Source organism: Pleurodeles waltl, chromosome 4_2 (genome assembly GCF_031143425.1).
Source record: "Pleurodeles waltl isolate 20211129_DDA chromosome 4_2, aPleWal1.hap1.20221129, whole genome shotgun sequence".
NCBI classification, from domain to species: domain Eukaryota; kingdom Metazoa; phylum Chordata; class Amphibia; order Caudata; family Salamandridae; genus Pleurodeles; species Pleurodeles waltl.
The window spans coordinates 917,229,660-917,253,968 of NC_090443.1; positions in this window are offsets into that span (position 1 = coordinate 917,229,660).

Genomic DNA, 24,309 nt, shown 5'->3' on the forward strand with positions numbered 1-24,309 from the left:
CAGATAGTAGACACTGACAGTGTGTTCCCCATGTCCCACAGGTCTCCCACAAGACACCACCACAACCCACAGCAGCCAGCCCCATGAGGACAGCACAGGAGCTGCCACCACTCCCACCTGCACGACCAACACCATCCCTGTTATGTCCACACCTGCTGCAACTGTGTTCCAGGAGGCTGCGCCGGCAACAGGCAGGAGTGCCACAGTTGAGCACACAGGGCAGCCACCGCTGCGCAGGCGACGCAGGTACAGGAGATCAGGGCTGCAGGCTGCGTCCGGCCGTCAACCTACCACCAACAGTGAGGCACAGCTGCTGCGTGGTCAGCGCCTGCAAAACAATATATTAGGGCAGATTAGTGGTGTGCTGCACCGCTTTGTCAGAAACCACGAGGCCAGCATGCAGCATCTAAATTCCAGAATTGACGTTATTGCCCCAAACACTGGGGACCTAGCCCTGTCCATGAGGGATCTGGTGGCAGGACTACTGGCACAGGGCGAGGGTGGGCGGCGCAGGGACCGTCAGCTCCTACAGAGGCTTGACAGGATGGCCACATCAATCGGCAGACTGGCTGTGAACACCACTGGCCTGTTGAGAAGGACAGTTGGCCTCCAGGTCGAAATGGGCCATTTTGCTGGAGATGTGGCTAGGGGCCTGGGCCGTATCACACACGTGATTGACTTAATGGAGGCACTGCATCTGTCCAGGGGCACAGGGGACACACCCCAGGACAGCGAGGAGGGCTCTACAGTGAGCAGTGTCTCTGCCAGTGACACTAGGGTGCTCCGGAGTGGGAGTACCAGGCAGAGCACTGCAGAACCACCAGGGACCAGCCAGGCTGGCAGGGGCCGCCGTAGGACATAGACATAACCCTGTCCCTGATGATGTGGCACATGACATCAATGTGCCCCATGCATGGTTTGCATTTAGATGACCATGAACAGTTATTATTTGTAAATAGTTGTATTTCTGCACAAATTAAACAGTTTTTTGTTCCACTTAACAAATGGAGTTTTTGGTCAATAGGTGAGTATGGTTGGAGTTGACACGTACCTTCCAAAGTATTGGTTTGCGATGTGTTCCCTTTTCAGTCTGCCTTGATTAGCTATACTCCGATCCCCATGATGGCGATGTGGTTGCTCTTGCTCTTCATCCTCAGGATCTGGGTCTGCAGGGGTGAGAGGTAGCCCACGTCGGGTGGCTATATTGTGAAGGATGTCGCATGCGACAACAATTTTGAATGCTGTAATGGGGGTATACTGGAGGGCACCTCCACTGCGGTGGAGGCATCTGAATCTTGCTTTCAGTAATCCAAAGGTGCGTTCAATAAGGTTCCTGGTCCTCTTATGTGCATTGTTGTATCGCCTCTCACATTCATTGCTGGGTGTTAAGAATGGAGTCATAATCCATGGCCGTGGAGCATATGCACTGTCACCTGTTGGGCACAAACATTACACTGTTAGAAAGTCCTGGTTGGTGTGCACAGTGACCTGTCTGTATGTCTACGAGGTGTATGCAGCTCTACCTAGGAGGTATCCATCTCCAAACTCCCCACGTTCCAGGCTTTGGTGTATCCCACTGTGCCTAAAAATGTAGGAGTCATGGGTACTGCCTGGAAACTTAGCTACAATGTCAGTGATGACATAATGGGCATCACAAACAACCTGAATATTGAGTGAGTGGGTACACTTTCTGTTGCGGAAAAGATGTTCCAGGTTTGCAGGGGGGCATATTTGAATATGTGTCCCATCTACACATCCTATGACATGGGGAAAGTTGGCAATCCGGTAAAAGTCCAGCTTGGTGCTGTTGATTTCTGCCTCATTCTTGGGTAGGTATATGAAGTGAGACCTGTGTGTGAGTATGGCATCTAGGAATGCCCTGAGGAACCTTGACACTGCACTTTGAGATACCCCACCTGCCACAGCAATGACCCCCTGATAGCTCCCTGAGGCCAAGAGGTGCAGTGAGCATAGCACTTGCACATGCGTAGGGATGGCACAGCCGCGCAGAGTCTGGTGTTCTAGCTGTGGTTTTAGTAAATCAGTTAATTCTAGTATGGCTGCGCTGCTAATTCGGTATTTATCGTATATCTCTTCCTCAGTTTGCTGAAAAAGAGTCTGCCTTGTTCTATATATCTTCTCCTGTCTGTGGCCCTCCTCCTCCTCTGCTGGGCTGCGTGGACTCTCCTTCTCACTGCTATCAGGTATATCTCCGACATCTTGAGTAACCCAGATGCCTTCGGGGTCTCCTTTTATACTTTGGTTATGGTTACCACCTGCTCTGAGTTAGTGGTAAATTGCAAGTGCAAAATGGGCTTTTTGCGACTAGTCGCAATTTGCGAGTTGCAATTGCATATGGTTTGCTACTCGCAAATAGCGACTTGCTATTTGCTATTTGCGGGTCGCAAAATGGGGTCGCACATTTTGCGAGTCGCTAACGGCTCGCATCGCTTTTTGCAAGTCGGAAATTGGGTTTTTGCATCCCATTTACGATTTTGCACAGTCGCAAATAGCGATTCGGGCCATTTGCGACTCGCAAAACTTTCCTACATCTGGCCCATAATTCCTTGAGCGAGACGTTAACTAAGGGATATTCCATACCTCATATTGCTCTGTGTTAGAAATGGGGTCTTTGGTTGACAGTCAGGTTAGCCCCCGGTTCAAGCAAGGACCCTCACTCTAGTCAGGGTAAGAGAGAATCACCCTCAGCTAACCCCTGCTCACCCCCTTGGTAGCTTGGCAGAGCAGTAGGCTTAACTTCAGAGTGCTAGGTGTAAAGTATTTGTACCAACACACACAGTAACTTAATGGAAAACACTACAAAATGACACAACACCAGTTTAGAAAAACAGGAAATATGTATCTAAACAAAACGAGACCAAAACGACAAAAATCCAACATACACAAGTCAAGTTATGAATTTTTAAAGATTAAACTTAAAAATAGCACTTAGAAACAAAAATGCTTCGATGAGATGTTAACACAGCGTTGTGACGGAGTCGTTCCCAACAAGCCGACACCAGCGGCGCCGGACACGGAGTCGTGTAGACCCCCAAGTACAGTACCTTTGGTGAAGAGTGAAAACAAGCCGATGCGCGAAGTCGGGGATCACGGCGTCTGTGCGAAACGTTGAATCCGTGCACTTCGAGCGGCGTCGGTCACGACGTGATGCGGCGACTTCCACGGAGTCGCGGACTTCAGCGGGGCTGCAGCGGCGTCGGGCCTGTGAAGAGCGTCGCGTTCCAGCGAAGGTCACGGCGTCGGGTGCAGGCGGCGTTACCGGATTCAGCAGCGGCGTCGGTGCGGAGTCGTCCGAAGTCGATTTCCTTGGATTTCCACCAGCTTTCCTTTCAAGGGCCAAGGGACTGGATAGGGCACCACTTGTCAGAGCAGGAGTCTCTCCAGAGACTCCAGGTGCTGGCAGAGAGAAGTCTTTGCTGTCCCTGAGACTTCAAACAACAGGAGGCAAGCGCTAACTCAAGCCCTTGGAGATTTCTTCACAAGATGGAAGGCACACAAAGTCCAGCCTTTGCCCTCTCACTCTGGCAGAGGCAGCACTGCAGGAAAGCTCCACAACGCACATTCACAGGCAGGGCAGCACTTCTTCCTCAGCTATCAGCTCTTCTCCAGGCAGAGGTTCCTCTTGGTTCCAGAAGTGTTTCTAAAGTCTGTAGATTTGGGTGCCCTTCTTATACCCATTTTAGTCTTTGAAGTCACCTTTCTTCAAAGGGGACTCACACCTACTTGTGAAATCCTGCCTTGCCCAGGCAAGGCCTCAGACACACACCAGGGGGTTGGAGTCTGCATTGTCAGAGACAGGCACAGTCCTTTCAGATGAGAGGGACCACTCCACCCCTCCCTCCTAGCAGAGATGGCTAATTAGGAAATGCAGGCTACACCCCAGCTCCCTTTGTGTCACTGTCTAGTGTGAGGTGAAAAACAACCCAACTGTCAAACTGACTGTAGGAGGCTGGACTGGCTTGTAGTGAGTGCCAAGGGGGACTTACACCTTGCACCAGGCCCAGGTATCCCTTATTAGTGTATAGGGTGTCTAGCAGCTTAGGCTGATAGATAATGGTAGCTTAGCAGAGCAGCTTAGGCTGAACTAGGAGACGAGTGAAGCTCCTACAGTACCACTAGTGTCATATGCACAATATCATAAGAAAACACAATACACAGATATACTAAAAATAAAGGTACTTTATTTTTATGACAATATGCCAAAAGTATCTCAGTGAGTACCCTCAGTATGAGGATAGCAAATATACACAAGATATATGTACACAATACCAAAAATATGCAGTATAGTATTAGAAAACAGTGCAACCAATGTATAGTTACAATAGGATGCAATGGGGACACATAGGGATAGGAGCAACACAAACCATATACTCCAAAAGTGGAATGCGAACCACGAATGGACCCCAAACCTATGTGACCTCGTAGAGGGTCACTGGGACTGTAAGAAAACAGTGAGGGTTAGAAAAATAGCCCACCCCAAGACCCTGAAAAGTGAGTGCAAAGTGCACTAAAGTTCCCCAAAGAGCACAGAAGTCGTGATAGGGGAATTCTGCAGGAAAGACACAAACCAGCAATGCAACAACGATGGATTTCCAAACGAGGGTACCTGTGGAACAAGGGGACCAAGTCCAAAAGTCACAAGCAAGTCGGAGATGGGCAGATGCCCAGGAAATGCCAGCTGTGGGTGCAAAGAAGCTGCTACTGGACAGTAGAAGCTGAGGATTCTGCAGGAATGACAAGGGCTAGAAACTTCCCCTTTGGAGGATGGATGCCCCACGCCGTGGAGAGTCGTGCAGAAGTGTTTTCCTGAAGAAAGACCGCAAACAAGCCTTGCTAGCTGCAAGTCGTGCGGTTAGGGTTTTTGGATGCTGTTTTGGCCCAGGAGGGACCAGGATGTCGCCAATTGCGTCAGGGGACAGAGGGCACGCCCAGCAGGATGAGGAGCCCTCTCAGAAGCAGGCAGCCCCCGCAGAACTGCCAGAACAGGCACTACAAAGAGGAGTGAAACAGTGCTCACCCGAAGTTACACAAAGGAGTCCCACGTCGCCAGAGGACAACTCAGGAGGCTGTGCAATGCAGGTTAGAGTGCCGTGGACCCAGGCTTGGCTGTGCACAAAGGATTTCCACCGGAAGTGCACAGAGGCCGGAGTAGCTGCAAAAGTCGCGATTCCCAGCAATGCAGTCTGGTGTGGGAAGGCAAGGACTTACCTCCACCAAACTTGGACTGAAGAGTCACTGGACTGTGGGAGTCACTTGGACAGAGTTGCTGGATTCAAGGGACCTCGCTCGTCGTGCTGAGAAGAGACCCAGGGGACCGGTGATGCAGTTCTTTGGTGCCTGCGGTTGCAGGGGGACGATTCCGTCGACCCACGGGAGATTTCTTCGGAGCTTCCAGTGCAGAGAGGAGGCAGACTACCCCCACAGCATGCACCACCAGGAAAGCAGTCGAGAAGGCGGCAGCATCAGCGTTACAGAGTTGCAGTAGTCGTCTTTGCTACTTTGTTGCAGTTTTGCAGGCTTCCAGCGCGGTCAGCAGTCGATTCCTTGGCAGAAGGTGAAGAGAGAGATGCAGAGGAACTCTGATGAGCTCTTGCATTCGTTATCTAAGGAATTCCCCAAAGCAGAGACCCTAAATAGCCAGAAAAGAGGGTTTGGCTACTTAGGAGAGAAGATGGGCTAGCAACACCTGAAGGAGCCTATCAGAAGGAGTCTCTGACGTCACCTGCTGGCCCTGGCCACTCAGAGCAGTCCAGTGTGCCAGCAGCACCTCTGTTTCCAAGATGGCAGAGGTCTGGAGCACACTGGAGGAGCTCTGGGCACCTCCCAGGGGAGGTGCAGGTCAGGGGAGTGGTCACTCCCCTTTCCTTTGTCCAGTTTCACGCCAGAGCAGGGCTGAGGGATCCCTGAACTGGTGTAGACTGGCTTGTGCAGAAATGGGCACCATGTGTGCCCATGAAAGCATTTCCAGAGGCTGGGGGAGGCTACTCCTCCCCTGCCTTTACACCATTTTCCAAAGGGAGAGGGTGTAACACCCTCTCTCTGAGGAAGTCCTTTGTTCTGCCTTCCTGGGCCAAGCCTGGCTGGACCCCAGGAGGGCAGAAACCTGTCTGAGGGGTTGGCAGCAGCAGCAGCTGCATTGAAACCCCGGGAAAGGCAGTTTGGCAGTACCCGGGTCTGTACTACAGACCCGTGGGATCATGGGATTGTACCAACAATGCCAGGATGGCATAGAGGGGGCAATTCCATGATCTTAGACATGTTACATGGCCATATTCGGAGTTACCATTGTGAAGCTACACATAGGTAGTGACCTATATGTAGTGCACGCGTGTAATGGTGTCCCCGCACTCACAAAGTCCGGGGAATTGGCCTTGAACAATGTGGGGGCACCTTGGCTAGTGCCAGGGTGCCCACACACTAAGTAACTTAGCACCCAACCTTTACCAGGTAAAGGTTAGACATATAGGTGACTTATAAGTTACTTAAGTGCAGTGTAAAATGGCTGTGAAATAACGTGGACGTTATTTCACTCAGGCTGCAGTGGCAGGCCTGTGTAAGAATTGTCAGAGCTCCCTATGGGTGGCAAAAGAAATGCTGCAGCCCATAGGGATCTCCTGGAACCCCTATACCCTGGGTACCTCAGTACCATATACTAGGGAATTATAAGGGTGTTCCAGTATGCCAATGTAAATTGGTAAAATTGGTCACTAGCCTGTTAGTGACAATTTGAAAGAAATGAGAGAGCATAACCACTGAGGTTCTGATTAGCAGAGCCTCAGTGAGACAGTTAGTCATAACACAGGTAACACATACAGGGCACACTTATGAGCACTGGGGCCCTGGCTGGCAGGGTCCCAGTGATACATACAACTAAAACAACATATATACAGTGAAATATGGGGGTAACATGCCAGGCAAGATGGTACTTTCCTACACTGACCCAGACAGGGAATCCACAAACAAGGCAGAGTCACAGAATGGTTTAAGCAAGAAAATGCTCACTTTCTAAAAGTGTCATTTTCAAACACACAGGGGCATATTTATACTCTGTTTGCACCGAATTAGTGTCATTTTTTTTACTCTAATTCGGTGCAAAACTAACTCCATATTTATACTTTGGTGCTAGACCCCTCTAGCACCAAATTTATGGAGTTAAAGTCATTTTTTGAAAGTGGAGGCCTACTTTGCCTTAATGAGATGCAAGGTAGGCGTTCCTGTGCAAAAAATGACTCTATGGCCTTAACGCCATATTTAGGGGCATATTTATACTCTGCGGCATATTTTTAATTCTCTGTTTGCACCGAATTAGCGTCATTTTTTTTTACTCTAATTCGGTGCAAATCTAACTCCATATTTATACTTTGGTGCTAGACCCATCTAGCACCAAGGCCCTGATTTAAACTTTTTTTGCACCGCATTAATGTCATTTTATGACGCAAAAGTGGCGCGAACTTACAAAATATTGGCCCTTATTTATACTTTTAGCTGCAAAACTGCACCAACTCAGTTTTGCACCAAAAAGTTTAGCACTGGCTTGCACCATTTCTGTGCACCAGCCGGGCACCATATTTATGGAATGGTGCAAGCCGGTGCAAAGGGTAGGCTAGAGTTTTAAAAAATTACTTTAGTCGGGTGGGGCTGGCAGTATAGAAGAAGAGGGTTTAGCACCAAAAAATGGCTTTAGGCAGGTTAGAGTAAAAAAAAATGACTCTAACCAGATTAGCGTCATTTTATTTTGCTAAACCTACCATGCCACATGACTCCTGCCTTAGAAAAGGCAGGAGTCATGTCCACCACCCCAATGGCCAGCACAGAGGACAGGGGTCCCCTGGGCATGGCCATTGCACCCTGTTCCATGTATGGGGGCCCATTTCAGGGCCCCCTATGGCACTTTAAAAAATAAAATGCACTTACCTCTACTTACCTGGGATGAGGTCCCCCATCCTCGCAGTCCCTCTAGTGTGGGTGGGGGTGCCCCTAGGGCCTAGGGAGGTCACCTCTGGGCTTATTCCATGGTGTTCCACCATGGAAATAGTGCCACAGGTCCCCTAAGGCCTGCCCTGACCCAGGTCTTAAAAAATGTGGCAAAGCAAGCTTTGCCCCATTTTTTGACCCCACCTCCCTCCCTTGCACCATTTTTACATGGGAGTATAAATATGGTGTTAAGGCCATAGAGTCATTTTTTTGCACAGGAACACCTACCTTACATCTCATTAAGGCAAGGTAGGTTTCCACTTCCAAAAAATGACTTTAACTCCATAAATTTGGCGCTAGACGGGTCTAGCACCAAAGTATAAATATGGAGTTAGTTTTGCACTGAATTAGAGTAAAAAAAATGACGCTAATTCAGTGCAAACAGAGTATAAATATGCCCCTTAGTGTCAATAAATGATGCTAATCTGGTCAGAATCATTTATTTTGACTCAAAACTGTCTAACGTTATTTTTTTTTAAGCTAGCCTACCCTTTGCACCGGCTTGCACCATTCCATAAATATGGTGCCCAGCTGGTGCTAAAAAATGGTGCAAGCCGGTGCAAAACTTTTTGGGGCAAAACTGCCTTAGTGCAGTTTTGCACCAAAAAGTATAAATAAGGCCCACAATCTCAAAACCAACTTTACTAAAATATGTATTTTTAAATTGTGAGTTCAGGGACCCCAAACTCCACATGTCCATCTACTCTCTAGGGGAATCTACGCTTTAATCATATTTAAAGGTAGCCCCCATATTATCCTATGAGAGAGACAGGCCTTGCAACAGTGAAAAACGAAATTGGCAGTATTTCACTGTCAGGACATATAAACCACATTACTATATGTCCTACCTTATCCATACACTGCACCCTGCCCTTGGGGCTACCTAGGGCCTACCTTAGGGGTGCCTTACATGTAATAAAAGGGAAAGTTAAGGCCTGGCAAGTAGGTACACTTGCCAAGTCGAATTTACAGTGTAAAAATATACACACACAGACACTGCAGTGGCAGGTCGGAGACATGATTACAGGGTTGCTTGTGTGGGTGGCACAACCAGTGCTGCAGGCCCACTAGTAACATTTGTTTTACAGGCCCTGGGCACCTCTGGTGCACTTTACTAGGGACTTAGCAGTAAAACAAATATGCCAATCATGGAGAACCAATTACATACACATTTTAAACAGGAGCACTTGCACTTTAGCACTGGTTAGCAGTGGTAAAATGCCCAGAGTAATAAAAACTGCAAAATCAGAGTCCAGCACACATCAACAACCTGGGGAACAGAGGCAAAAAGTTAAGGGAGACCACACCAAGGATGAAAAGTCTAACACTCTGCAAACAGGTCTTGTGCTGTTTTATTGGGTTTAAATATTAGGCTGAAACCCCTGCAATTATGACAATGTGGATGGCTGGGTGCAAACTCAATACCTTGTCTAGTAGGAAGATAGCTCTCGATTTTTCCTGGTTCCACGTACTTCTATTGTAAATGTTGATTAACAAAATTGGAGTGCTGGTAGTTTGCGTTTTAGCAAGCCTGTATACCAGGGTAGGGAAATGACAGCTCTAAACTAGTGAATTGCAATGTAATATTCAACCAGATTAATAAGCCTCCCGAGAGTCCCCTTGCAGAAGAACTTCTTGCTGGAACAGAAAAAGCTTAAATAGCCATTCCTATACACATTTTCCAATGCCCACGTCTCAGAAGAGACAGAACCCATTATCATCGACACATTTCCCCCACTCCTTGTCCCCTAGTTTTGCCTTAATCCCTGGCAAGTTCTAGCTAAGTATTAATACTGGTGCTTGGTGTTTATTAGGGTTTAGTCCACAAACAAGGGGTCACTTTGCACTAGTATTTATAAAAACTGTAACCAGCAGCCATCTTGTGTCCTGTACTTGGTTTTATAGTTGAGTGTGCAACACAATCTTCTACTGAGGCATGGCTGGCTCAGCCCATGGTTCATTCAGCCCACTGGACCTCTATATCTCAAATGAATGCAGGAAAATGTGGCCTAGGCTACCACCACCATCACAACCATAACCTCAGAGTTTAAGGTTGTAAAATGAGTACCCTGCAACATGTGATATTTTCAGATTAATGCGGTGCAATGCCATTTGAACCCTGAAGCACAAAGGCACCAAATGGGAGCAGTACCTGTTACACCCAGGTGGTTTTAGCAACTCCTTTTAACTGCGCTGCTCTTACTGTAATTTGTACATGATCACTGTTCAGCATTTAAAACAGTGCCTTTAGCTTTGTCAAACATTAGCATACTATGTAATTGTTTAAACAATTACAATGGCATGGGCATTCAATTATCTGGTCAATACATTTCCTTTGATGTCACCAGGTCAAGCTGATCCAACATCACATCCACTGCCCCATAATGTTGGTGAAATTACACCTGAGATAGAGTAAAACGCTTTAGTGCCAGGTCAAAACAGTCTTACCTGTGTGTTTCCATACCTTCAGCATACCTGCTAAAATCTCTGCTTACATACCTTTGGAAAATATTCAGATCGATCCCTGTTAACACTAGGAAAACTGTCATGCAAGCCCTCGTCACCAGTTAGCTGGACTACGGAAATGCACTCCACGCCGGAACCACCACCCAGCTCCTCAAGAAACTCCAGACCATACAGAATGCAGTGTCCAGAATCATCCTCAGTGTCCGCAAATGGACACACATCACCCCCATGTCAGGAACCTCCACTGGCTCTCCATCCAGAAGAGATGCCATTTCAAGATGCTGACACATGCCTGCAGGGCCCTAACGACCAGGATCCTGCATAGATTAACCACCACCTGAACTTCCACCAAACCGCCAGACAACTGCAATCTGCCTCCACCCTTGCACACGTTCCCCGCATTCACCTAATATACAGTGGAGGTCATTCCTTCTCCTACCTCGCACCCATGTCCTGGAACCACCTACTCCTCCACCTGCCAAAATCACTGTCACTCCCGGATTTCACAAAAGGATACAAGACATGGCTTTTCGTCTGAGACCAGCGAGACCTCTGGGCCTGGATACCCCAAGGGTATAATAGCCATGCTCTATAAGTACTGATTGGGAGATTTAGGTAACTGACACTAATTATTTAAACAGAAACAACATTATTTATGCAATCCTAGAAAATGAGCCTAGTCAGTAAGATTACTTCATGGTTGTGAACTAAAGAGATTCCTTACAGCTGCTTTTGATCATTTTGCTTTTGTTGGGGCGGAGGGGAGGGAGAGCGGAAATTACTGCAGCCATAAAGTACACCATTTCAGAGGATATTTCTTTTGCCAAATTGCACTTGTGAATGCAGCCATTTAGGCTATAAAAGATATATAATATATATATTTTCTTTTACTTTCATCTATTTTCTATAAATCGGTTAAAAAGGCTCCAGCGTAATGAAAACAGTTATGTCTCAAATCTCATCACGTCTTTAAATACAAAAGGCCGCAGATTTGTGTAAACATGGGTTTTTCTATTGTCTTTAGTTCGGTTTGATGTTTCGACGTGTACTCCATAAAAAGCTACTGCCGAGCTGCAGTCTGGGCTGCGGACATCATGGCACGCTAGCAGCTGAAGACATAAACAGTTTATTTCTATTGCATCTCAGAGTGCAACTCTGTCTGATAAACTCCAAACAACCCCTCAGTAACCCAGATCTGCTGGAAGGCGCAGCGAGGAGGCAGCGTTCAAATAAATGCCAAGGCGGGCGTTATTTACAGTCCAAGGCCAATATGCCAAGCAGGCATTTGGGAAATATTTACGCAAGCATTAAGATCCCCTTTGCCCGTGACACACGGCACGTCATTACTTAGCTTCACTGATAATGCTGAAGCTTGCCTTGCCATATATTTCTTCATCTACTTGACTCGCTTTGAAGTACTTGGAAGCCTTGGAGTAAATCAGGCCTGGCTTCCCTTTGACATAACAGATTGTGGTTTTTTTTTTCGCTCTGACTGCCGGTCCTTTGAATAATCACCCTCTTTATCAGTCTAGCTCCTTACCCGTGATTTATGGGTCTTGAAAATATGGACTTGCTATATCCAAAGAATACCACCGAACATAGTTGCCAGCCACGGCCAACATGCTTGCTGCACATTTCAACAGCCATGTAGGGTCCCTAACGCAGACCCAGCCCTACAGAGGCACCTAGACATTCAGGGAGCCTGCATTCTGCCCAGGACCAATAAAAACCTGCGAGATATGCGAAGCTCCAAGACTCCCATCACATTTTTCAGGCGGGGCCCATCGTTTTGTACTACCTCACTGCAGCTACCTGGATTGTCCATTAGAGCTCGGAGAATGTGGATGCTTAAGAGCTGTTTTTGCTTCATGATTTTAGCTTTGGAAAAATTCGCAGGATAGTGGTAAGGCACAGGAACATTACTTCAGCTCGTCTTCTTATTTTCTATGCTGGAATTTATGAGTTCATATGGACAGTATTTAAAATGAAACTGCAGTGTGTGTGGTGCCAGAGAGTCGATGCATGTGGAAAGGTGTCACGCATCCCAAGGAATCACTTGCTTACTACCCACGCCTGCTCAGACTGGTGTTTTTGTGCATCTGTGAGGCAGCCTTACGGCATGTTTGTTAATGGGAGTTGGACAGGTGCATTGCAAGTATCTGAGATACCAACATACCGTCTTTTGGAGGGTGTGACCCTCCTCAGACTCACCATTACACTCCATACAAGTAGCATCCCTCCTATCAACTTCAGTGAGCTCACCATTTGAAGACATTTCTCATCCCTCAGAAGAAATTTTAATTTATGTTGATTTCTAAAGGATCACCCTCCACATCCACTCAGCCTCACACTCCTTGTGGATCCAAAGTTTATAGGAAATCCTGAAGATTGCTCCATACCATTTCTAGGAAAGGCTCTTAGGGGCAGATTTATGAAATAGTGTAGCGCCACTTTTCTTGTGCCCCTTAGTGCCCCCTAGCGTCGCCATGTGTGTGCCATATTTAAAATACGGTGCACCATGGCAGTTATTAGGGAACTAGAGTCATAATTTTTTACGCTAGTTCAGTGCTTTGCAGGACTAGCGTCAAAGGTTTTGTCGCTAATCCTGCAAAGCACCCAGAGGCCCATTGAAAACAATGGCATGCCTCCTTTTAAAGCCTGCTCTGAGCAGGTGTTAAAAATCCAAGAAAAAGTTATGAAAAGAAATATTTTAGATTTCTTTGTGCCATTTTTTCAGGCCCCCCTAAGGAGGGAACACCCCTCTTGCATACATTATGCCTGGCGCAGGCATAATGTGGCGCAAGGGATTACAAAGTGGCGCAATGCATGCATTGTGCCACTTTGCAAATATGGCTTCGCCTTTTTGGCATTCCAATGCCACATTAGCATAAACAAAATGATACTAATGTGGTGTTGGAATGGTGCTAAGCCCTCTTAGATCTGGGCCTTGGTTGTGAGCAAACCAAAGTCTTAGGCCCAGATTTGTGGGCTTCTGACATAGGGCAGTGCAGCAAGTCACCTTGGTACACTGCCCTGCCTCAAAGGAAAAGGGCAGGAATGCTTGGCTAATCACGTGTGAGGGTCTTGAGGTGCTGGGGGGAAGGGAGGGCCCTCATCCGAAGAGCCACGTCTTGAGGTTCTTTCTGAATATGGTGAGTGACAGGCTTTGTCTGAGGTGCAGGGGGAGGTTGTACCAGCTCTTTGCTGCAGTGTAGGTGAAAGATCGTCCTCTGGCGGTGGTTTTGCAGATGCGAGGGACAGTGGCCAGGGCCATCTGGGCAGAGCAGAGGGATTTGACGGGGGTGTGGAAGGAGATGCAGTGGTTCAGGTAGGCTGGTCCTGTGTTGTGTATGGGCTTGTACGTGTGGGTGAGAAGCGTGAAGGTGATTTGCTTCTTGACCGATAGCAAGGTGAGGGTCCTCACGTGTTGGGAGATGTGTTCTCAGCGAGGGAGGTGCAGAATGAGTCTGGTGGCAGCGTTCTGGATGAGTTGAAGTTTTTTGATGTTCCTAGTTGAGGTGCCGGTGTAGAGGGTGTTGCCATAGTCAAGCTTGCTAGTGACTAAGGCGTGAGTGACTATACTGTGACAGTCTGCTGGGATCCATCTGAAGATCTTCCAAAGTTTGCGGAGTGTGTGCCACCAGGAGGAGGTGACAGAGTTTACCTGTCGGGTCATGTATAGGGAGGAGTCGAGGATGATTCCTAAGTTGCGGGCAAACTCAGTCAGTGCAGTGGTGGCGCTGAGGGATGTGGGCCACCAGGTGTCATCCCAAGCTGAGGTGGCTTTTCCAAAGATGATGAGCTCAGTCTTGTCGGAGTTGAGCTTTAGGCAGCTTTCTCACATCCAGGTGGCAAGGGATTCTATTCCTAAGTGTAGGAGGCTGGCCTGGCTTATAGTGGGTACCTTGTGGTACTTACACCTTGTGCGAGGTCCAGTTATCCCTTATTAGTAGAATAGAGCTGTTTCTAGCAGCTTAGGCTGATAGAGGTAGCTATGGCAAACCAGCTTAGGCTGAACTAGGAGACATGCAAAGCTCCTACTATACCACTTATATCATATAGCACAATATCATAAGAAAACACAACACTCAGAGTTACTAAAAATAAAGGTACTTTATTTAGTGACAATATGCCAAAAGTATCTGAGGATACCCTCACTTAGGAGGTAAGTAATATACACAAATTAAATGTACACAAACCCAAAACAGGTAAGTAACAGTAAGAAAAGTAGTGCAAACAATGTTGAATCACAATAGGATGCAATGGGTAGACATAGGTCTAGGGGCAACACAAACCATATACTCCAAAAGTGGAATGCGAATCACAAATGGACCCCAGACCTATGGGAGGTTGTAGAGGGTCGCTGGGACTGTAAGAAAACAGTAACGGTGTCCAAGATACCCCACCCCAGGACCCTGAAAAGTAGGAGTAAATTTACCCTACTACCCCAGAAAGACAGAATAGTCGTGATAGGGGATTCTGCAAGAACCACAAGTACCAGCAAAACACTGAAGATGGATTCCTGGACCTGAGGAACTGTAAAGGAGGGGGACCAAGTCCATGAGTCACACAAGTGTCCGGGGGGGCAGGAGCCCACTAAACCCCGGATGAAGGTGCAAAAGGGCTGCCTCTGGGTGGAAGAAGCCAAAGATTTTGCAACAACATAAGGTGTCAGGAACTTCTCCTTTGGTCAGAAGATGTCCCACGGTGTGCTGGAGGATGCAGAGTTGTTTCTTTGCAGAAAGACCCCAATCAAGCCTTGCTAGCTGCAAGAGTTGCGGTTGAGGATTTTGGGTGCTGCTGGGGACCAGAAAGAACCAGGATGTCGCCCCTTAGAGGAGGAGACAGAAGAGGCACTCAGCAGCTCAGATAGCCCCCACAGAAGCAGGCAGCACCCGCAGAATTACCAGAACAGGCACTTAGAAGATCTGAGGACAGCGGTCAACTCAGAGTCACAAAGGAGAGTCCCACGACATCGGAGTCCAACTCAGCGAGTTGGGCAATGCAGGACGGAGTGCTGGGGACCCAGGCTAGGCTGTGCACAAAGGACTCCTTGGAAAAGTGCACAGAAGCCGGAGCAGCTGCAGATCACGCAGTGCACAGGATTACTGTCTGGCATGGGGAGGCAAGGACTTACCTCCACCAAATTTGGACAGAAGGGCCACTGGACTGTTTGAGACACGTGGACCCAGCTCCTGTGTTCCAGGGACCACGCTCGTCAGGATGAGAGGGGACCCAGAGGACTGGTGATGCAGAAGTTTGGTGCCTGCGTTAGCAGGGGGAAGATTCCGTCGACCCACGGGAGATTTCTTCTTGGCTTCCAGTGCAGGGTGAAGGCAGACAACCCTCAGAGCATGCAGCACCAGGAAATAGTCGAGAAAGCTGGCAGGATGAGGCGCTACAATGTTGCTGGTAGTCATCTTGCTACTTTGTTGCGGTTTTGCAGGCATCCTGGAGCAGTCAGCGGTCGATCCTTGGCAGAAGTCGAAGAGGGAAGTGCAGAGGAACTCTGGTGAGCTCTTGCATTTGTTTTCTGAGGAATAGCCCAGAGGAGAGATCCTAAATAGCCAGAAAAGGAGGTTTGGCTACTGAGAAAGGAGGCTTGGCTACTGAAAGAGGTAAGCACCTATCAGGAGGGGTCTCTGACATCACCTGCTGGCACTGGCCACTCAGAGCAGTCCATTGTGCCCCAACACCTCTGAATCCAAGATGGCAGAGGTCTGGGACACACTGGAGGAGCTCTGGGTACCTCCCCTGGGAGGTACTTGTCAGGGGAGTGGTCACTCCCCTTTCCTTTGTCCAGTTTCGGGCCAGAGCAGGGCTGGGGGATCCCTGAGCCGGTGTAGACTGGCTTATGCAGAGATGGGCACCATCTGTGCCCATCAAAGCATTTCCAGAGGCTGGGGGAGGCTACTCCTCACCAGCCCTTCACACCTATTTCCAAAGGGAGAGGGTGTAACACCCTCTCTCAGAGGAAATCCTTTATTATGCCTTCCTGGGACTGGGCTGCCCAGGCCCCATGGGGGCAGAAACCTGTCTGAGGGGTTGGCAGCAGCAGTAGCTGCAGTGGAGAACCCGGAAAGTTCGTTTGGCAGGACTCGGGCTCTATACTGGAGACCCTGGGATGCATGGAATTGTCCCCCCAATACTAAAATGGTATTGGGTTGACAATTCCATGATCCTAGACATGTTACATGGCCATGTTCGGAGTTACCATTGTGACGCTACATATAGGTATTGACCTATATGTAGTGCACGCGTGTAATGGTGTCTCCGTTCTCACAAAGCCCGAGGAATTTGCCCTGAACAATGTGGGGGCACCTTGGCTAGTGCCAGGGTGCCCACACACTAAGTAACTTTGCACCTAACCTTCACCAAGTGAGGGTTAGACATATAGGTGACTTATATGTTACTTAAGTGCAGTGTAAAATGGCTGTGAAATAACGTGGACGTTATTTCACTCAGGCCGCAGTGGCAGTCCTGTGTAAGAATTGTCTGAGCTCCCTATGGGTGGCAAAGGAAATGCTGCAGCCCATAGGGATCTCTAGGAACCCCAATACCGTGGGTACCTAGGTACCATATACAAGGGAATTATAAGGATGTTCCAGTGTGCCAATGAGAATTGCTAAAATTAGTCACTAGCCTGCAGCGACAATTTTAAAAGCAGAGAGAGCATAAACACTGAGGTTCTGGTTAGCAGAGCCTCACTGATACAGTTGGGCACCACACAGGGAACACATACAGGCCACAAACTTATGAGCACTGGGGTCCTGGCTAGCAGGATCCCAGTGACACATATCAAACACACTGACAACATAGGGTTTTCACTATGAGCACTGGACCCTGGCTAGCAGGATCCCAGTGAGACAGTAAAAACACCCTGACATATACTCACAAAAAGGCCAAAAGTGGGGATAACAGGGCTAGAAAGAGACTACCTTCCTACACTAAGTGGAAGATTCTTTTGTCCGTGTCCGGGTCTTCGGTGAGGGAAATGATGAGTTGTGTGTCATCGGCATATGACACAGTGTTCATGCCGTGGCATCAGATGTTGGCAGCAATAGGGGACATGTATACGTTGAACAGTGTGGGACTCAGTGAGGATCCTTGGGGGACTCTGCAGTTGACTCCTGTGGGTCTGGAAGTGTAGGGCAGGAGTCTGACCCTCTGCATCCTCCCAGAGAGGAAGGAGTGGATCCATTCCAGGGTTTTCCGCGGATTCCTATGTCATGGAGTGTGGTGTGCATAGTGCTGTGGGAGACTGTGTTGAATTCTGCAGAGAGGTCCAGGAGTATGAGTGCTGTAGTGTGACCACGGTGAAGGAGTAATAGGATGTCATCAGTGGCTCCCAGGAGGGCTGTCTCCATGCTGTGGTTGCTGCGGAATGCAGACTGGAAGCTGTCAAGGGAGTTCTTGGCCTTGATAAAATTCCGTAGTAGTGCGTTGATTGCTTTCTCCAGTACTTTGGCGGGGTAGGGTAGCAGCAAGATAGGCCAGAAATTCTTTAGTTCTCATGGGTCGGCCGAAAGTTTCTTCAGGAGAGGGCATAGTTTGGCATGTTTCCAGTCCTCGCGGAAGGTGCCCATGTTGATGGAGCAGTTGATTGTGTTACGGAGCTCAGGTGATGGATGTGATGGCTCTGATGTATATGTGGTGCGGGAAGGGATCCAAGGGTGCTCCAGAGTGGGTGCTATTCATGATGTTGACTGTTTCCTCTGTGGCGAGGGTGGATCAGCTATGGATGGTCTGGGTGGGTTCTGGGGGGGATGGGTCAGTCACAGGTTCATGTGCCAGGATTTTCCAGGAGGAAGCTGTCGTAGATGTCCTGGATCTATCAATGCAATAGGGTGCATTCCTTTTGTTTCCCATTGCGCAGGCATCGTTTTGACTGCCTAGTGCCAATGCAGGCACCCTTGCACCATGATGCAAGGGGTCTGTGTTGTAGGAAGAATTGTTTCTGTGCAGGAAGGAGCACCGTCCTGCACAAAAACAATCCCAGGATGCATTTTTCTCTTTCTGTGTGTGCTACATAGAGAGAGCAAAAAACGAGGAGAAATAAAGATATTTCTCCTTGTTGCACCTCCCCTGGGAAGGCATAATGTTTTAACGTATCCCCAAGTTTTCAAGCTCTTGCAAATCCGGGGATGCAAAATCCATGGGTGTTGCATGGGAACACCCACCTCAATGCCCATGGAAATCCTCCCATGCACAGAGTAAGGCAACACAGTGATTTGCACTGCCTTGCCTTTCTCCATATCTATGAGGCCAATCAGAGTCCTGCAAAGTAGCTTTGCATGGCCTCATATAAATTATTGTAAGGTTTGTGCCACCGTTGATCAAAAAAGTGACGCAACCGCTGCTCAAAGGGCTCATACATATGCTTGTTAGTTTTTAGGGTTTGGAAATTAACTTTGTCATTGAATCATACAGTGTACAACATGTAATGCAATACATTTTACATCAAATGACACAACGTTTTGTACAGAAGCTGATACAACACATTTTACTGCATGATCTCTCAAATACTGTACCTCACATTGTACAACAAACTCTATAGGGAAAAGTAGTATAGTATACCAGACATGAGTTCCCAAATGAATTATTTTTTCCAAAATCAAATATTTATATGCAAAGTTTTCAATTCACTACCATACCACAGATGCACTATAAAAGGTACATGAAGTGGCTGTCAGTCTCTTTCTAGAGTGATGCATTTGTTACTGTTAGGAAGTTGTTAAATAGTTGTTACTCATTTCGTACCGGTTTTTGTTCAGCAGCTGTGGAAATCCCATAAAGTGCATGTCATTGTGAATTCACTGAAGACACATACTATACAAAAACATTTCTGGGTAAAGCTGGTTGGCTAGTGAAAGAAGCCAATACTACCTACATTTTACATAAAAGTTGTTTTTTCATTTAATAATGTAGCTATTATTTTGATCTTTCAGTTGCATTTATGAATTATGCGGACCAACATCTGGAATATGGTGAATTAAGAGTTGCATTTAAAAGTTGCAAGGAAATATTACAGTGGATGCATAAATGTCTAGCCAGGTTAATAAAGACAGCCTTCCTTCAGGTAGTCATATGGAGCACAAAATCCATGAACTTATGAAAGTGGTTCTCTGCCAAATTTTCTCACAAACTAAGACATAAAGGGAGTAGTGGAGAGTACACCCAGTTTGCTAGTGATATGTCCTGTGGTATCACCAGTAATTTTCTAATCTGTAAAGATGATAAATACACAAGGAACCAAAGCATAACAAGACAACTTAAAGGGTTAGTGTAAGTCTGTTAAATCATGGGTGGTGGCATGCATGCTCCCATCTATAGATCATTTAAGTAGCACTCAGTTTCCAGTAGATGAGACCGGGATGCATCCTCTGAGCATTAAAAAGTACCTCAAGGAAAACTGAATCTATGATTCAACACCACCCATTTATTTGGGGGCCATAACAGAAGGAGAAATATTTATAATTTGTAAGTTTGATGGATGTATCCTCATGGCATCTATTTATTAATTATTACATCTGTGCCGAAGATTATGCAGAGATTAATGCTGAGGTAAGTACCATAGCTTAACAAGAAGATATGCATTCAGAGGAGGCAGTATGGCTCTCCGTGCTGCCCAACAGAGTGTTTTTGAAAGCAGCGCCTAACTCATGACTGGACGTTGTAAAAACACAGATTATTCTGATTTCTCAGTGCTCCTAATCTGGAGAGAAGTTTAGAGAATGAAACAAATAGGCAGGAGGCGGTACTGGAAAAATCAGCGAGGATCAAAAAAAATGTGATCTTGGGATTCTTCTTTTTCATTATGAACAACAAGAGTTCCAAAAAAGAGGGGTTCTAGGGAGCTGGGTTTTTGATTAGGGGGATGAAGACTCTTCTCAAGCAAAAGCCACAATCCTTCTCACTATGAACCACAAAACATTGCTAAATTAACTTGTGCTTATTCCTGTGGTCACTAGGGACAAAAACAGCCAGGATAACCTTAGAGGCAATCAATGTGTTAAATTTTATGGAGCACTGAAACAGTAATAATATAAAAACACAACACAAGAAAAATTTCACATCAATTTAGAAAAAAAGATAAAAATGCAATCAGTAGACTCAGAGTTATGAAATATTCTGTGGAAAATAGCACCTAAGAAATCAAAGCATCAACTGTGGGCATCTAGTTGGGTAAGACAAGACAAAGTTGAAAGTTATGACTGACCGCAATAGAAAACGTTTCAGATACACGAGGTGGATTGGGCCTGTTGTCCACTTACCATCCAACTTAGAAGACTTTTTGAAGTAAAGTCTAGTGGGGCAAGGCAGCTGGCGATTTCCAAGGAGGTGGTGTCATTGTCAGGGAGCCCCTGAATGAAGTCACGGTGAAGATCTCTACATTCAGACTTAGGCCCTGATTTAAAAGAATCTGGTGCATCAGTAATGATAGGCCAGATTTCTTGTGCCCCCCCACTGCCACTTAACAACACCATGGGTGTGCCGTATTTACAATATGGTGTACAATGGCGCACGTTATGCCAATAGCGTCAACATTTTTGATATTATTGTGGCGCTTTAGCAGCAAAGTGCAAGGAAGACCATTGACTTTAATGGGTGCGCCCTTTTAAAGCTTGCTTTGAGCAGTCACTAAAAATGATGCCAAAAATGGTTCAATGAAATCTTGAAGATTTAATTACTCCATTTTTGCGGGCTTCCTAACACCGCCCTTGCATAAATTATGCCTGGCACAGGCATATTGTGGTGCAAGGGGTCGCAAAGTGGCTCAATGCATGCATTGCACCACTTTGTAAATATGATACAGCGATTTTTGCTGTGTTGAGCCACATCAGCATAAAAACAAATGATGCTAATGTGGCACAAGAAGGTGCTATGGCCTTGTAAACCTGGCCCTTAGTCTCCTTTTTGGAATTTGAAAATCAAGTGGAACAAAGCTGCAGGCTATAGCTGATGAGAGCTCCGAGAGGCTGAATACCCTTTCAAAGAGAAGTCACTGGACCAGATTTGCTCCTGCAATGTAGTGGGAGGTACCATGAAGTTAGACTGACCAGTGATCAATCTTGGGTAGATGGGCGAGTATAGAGGTTTGGGTTTCCTGACGGTTCAAAGAGCACTTTTTGACGGAAAATGTTTTATGTCCAAAGTTTGGGTTTTTGGCTGTTTGGGTACCTTTTGAACCATTTCCAAGGGTCCAGGACTGAATGAGCACCACTTGTAGAAGGTTGTTGGGTCATCTTATGTCCCTGTAGCTCAGAACAGAAACCCTTGGAGTTGTCCAACTGGTCCTTGGAGTCACTCTGATAATCCTGGGATCAAGCAGCATTGCAGACCTCAAAGAATAGGGCAGTCATCTGAGGACACAAAGCAGGCTTCAAGCATCACATCAGTCCTCTTGCAGCATCAGGGACTTTCTCGGAAGTACAAAACAGGCCTTAAGCAGTGGGGCACTCCTCTGAAGTACTTACAAGGCAGTACTTCTGGCGTTCCTTCACTGGTCCAGGAAGGGGCTGAATAGTAGATCTGAGGGTCCCATATTTATACCTGATATCAGATTTGAAGTGCAAGCAACTTCTAGAATTTTTACTCCACAGATGGTTCTGGGATTTCTTTTCTCCCTGACCAGGCTACAAGCTGTGTCGGGGGACAAGAGTCTAGTGTCAAGTTCTTTGTGAGTGTGCTGAGGTAACTCTTTTGAAATATAAGTGGGGCAGGGACCAGCTTTTGGCCGTGCATCCTGGCAGAAAGGCCCCCCATGCCAACACCCACTCCCCCATTTCTCACTGTTTGGGAGGAATACACAAAGGCCAACTGCTGTGTTAATCATAGTCATGTGACCCAGCACACAGGCTGCAGGCACCAAATGGTTAGGTCCAGAAAATGCAAATCTTCTAAAAGTGTATTTTCAGAATTAAAATCCAACTTTGCCACTAAGGAGAATTTCAGATTAAAAATCTTTTGGGACCAAACTTGATATTTCTATCTGCGCCTAGTCAAGAGATAGCACCTAATGAATATAATAAGAAGCACAATGTTATCCTATAGGAAAGGTAGACCTCCCAATAAAAATGATTTCTCTATTTACTTCCAGGACATGTAAGAAATCAAAGTACATGTACAACCTTTTAAGTACAATGCACCCTGCCCTATGTCTGTTTAGGACCTACACTAGGAGTGACTTATATGTATTAAAAGGGGAGTTTTAGGCCTGGCAAAAGGGTTATTTTGCCAAGTCAAATTGTCAGGTTAAAGCTGCAGAGAGGCTTCTTTAAAGGAAGATCTGAGACATGTTTGAAGAGGCTACTAAAGAGAGTGGCACATTAAATGCTGCAGACCCACTAGTAGTAGTCAATTTACAGGGCAAAGTCATGTGTTGTTTCAATCTACTAGGTAATTATAAGTAAATTAAATGTTCTAATTGGGTTTAAGCCAATTTCCCAAGTTTAGAGGAGAGAGTCCAATCACTTTAGCACTGGTTAACAGTCATAAAGTGCAGAGTTTGATTGCCAACAAAAAGAAAACTCAGAAAACAGGAGGGGTAAAGACAGAACGTTTAGGGGTGACCCTGAAGAATGGGCCAATGCCAACAGATGTTAACAAATGCTGTCAAGAGCCCTTTTCAAGGGCAAGGTCTGTCTATAAACTGTAATCTGTAGTTCCCAATTCAAGATGTAGTAGAGTCTATTTCTGGGATCTCAGTTTCTGAATGGACCGTGTATAAAAGAGGGACTCATGAAAAAAGATGTATTGTAATGCATTTGTGTACTGGTTTTTCACTGTATTGTTCGTCCTTTTGCTACTATTTTCTGGATTTTAATTCTAGATATTATTCCTGGTTCTTTTCCTTTTCGTACTGTCGGCATGAGTTTCGAGAGCTGCAAGACTGCCCGGGGGGCCGGGTGCAACCTTTGTGTTTTATTTCCGCCTAAATGGGAACCTCTCAAGGAGGGACACTTTAACATATACTGTTTTGTTTTAAGAAGCTCTGTGGCTACCGTGAAGTATTCACCATTTCCTCAAGAACATCAAGAACTGGAACCAGCTAACCTTCTCAGCGTCCAGTGCTTGGCACTATGCAGGTAACACTGCATTTTAAGTGAAGTACTTCATGTTGTTCTGAAAATTGCGCTACATATTGTACAGCATGTCCCACAACATATACATTAAGTCCTGAAAAAAAACATATACTTTTACTGCCTGGTATAACACAGATAGTACAACATCAAAAACCAAAAAGGTAATTATTTTTAAATTTGTTTAGTCTAAAGTTTGACACACCACATGCTGTTCAGCATGTAAAACCACAAATTTTGTTACATGTAACATCACACACTTCAACATCGCATAACTCATGTAACATATAGACTAATCTTTTCAATCTGAAAAAGTACACATGCATCTTGTCTCCTGTGATGACTTGCAAGTGCATAGTGAAGCATCCGCTATATCAGTTTAAGTGGGGCCTCGACTGGAACTGATTTAAGTATTTTATGGCCTTTCCTAATTTTGATATATGGCTTGTAGGTCAAAAGCAATGAAAGAGAAAAATATAAATTATTCCAAGCATAAACAAAAAAGTGAGAGGCAAACAGAGTGAGGGAGAGAGAAGAAGAAAGAAAGAAAGAAAGCAAGCAAGAAAGAAAGAACAAAGAAAATAAGAAACAAAGAAAGAAAGTCACAAAGAAAGAAAGAATGCTAATAAGAGAGGAACGAGAAGAAAAAAGGAAGCAGGATGGAAAGAAGACACAAAAGTAAAAGTAAATAAAAATGAAGGAAGGAAAGAAAGAGAGAATGAAAGATAGAAAGAACAGAAGAGGAGAGGCAAGAAGAAATTATGTC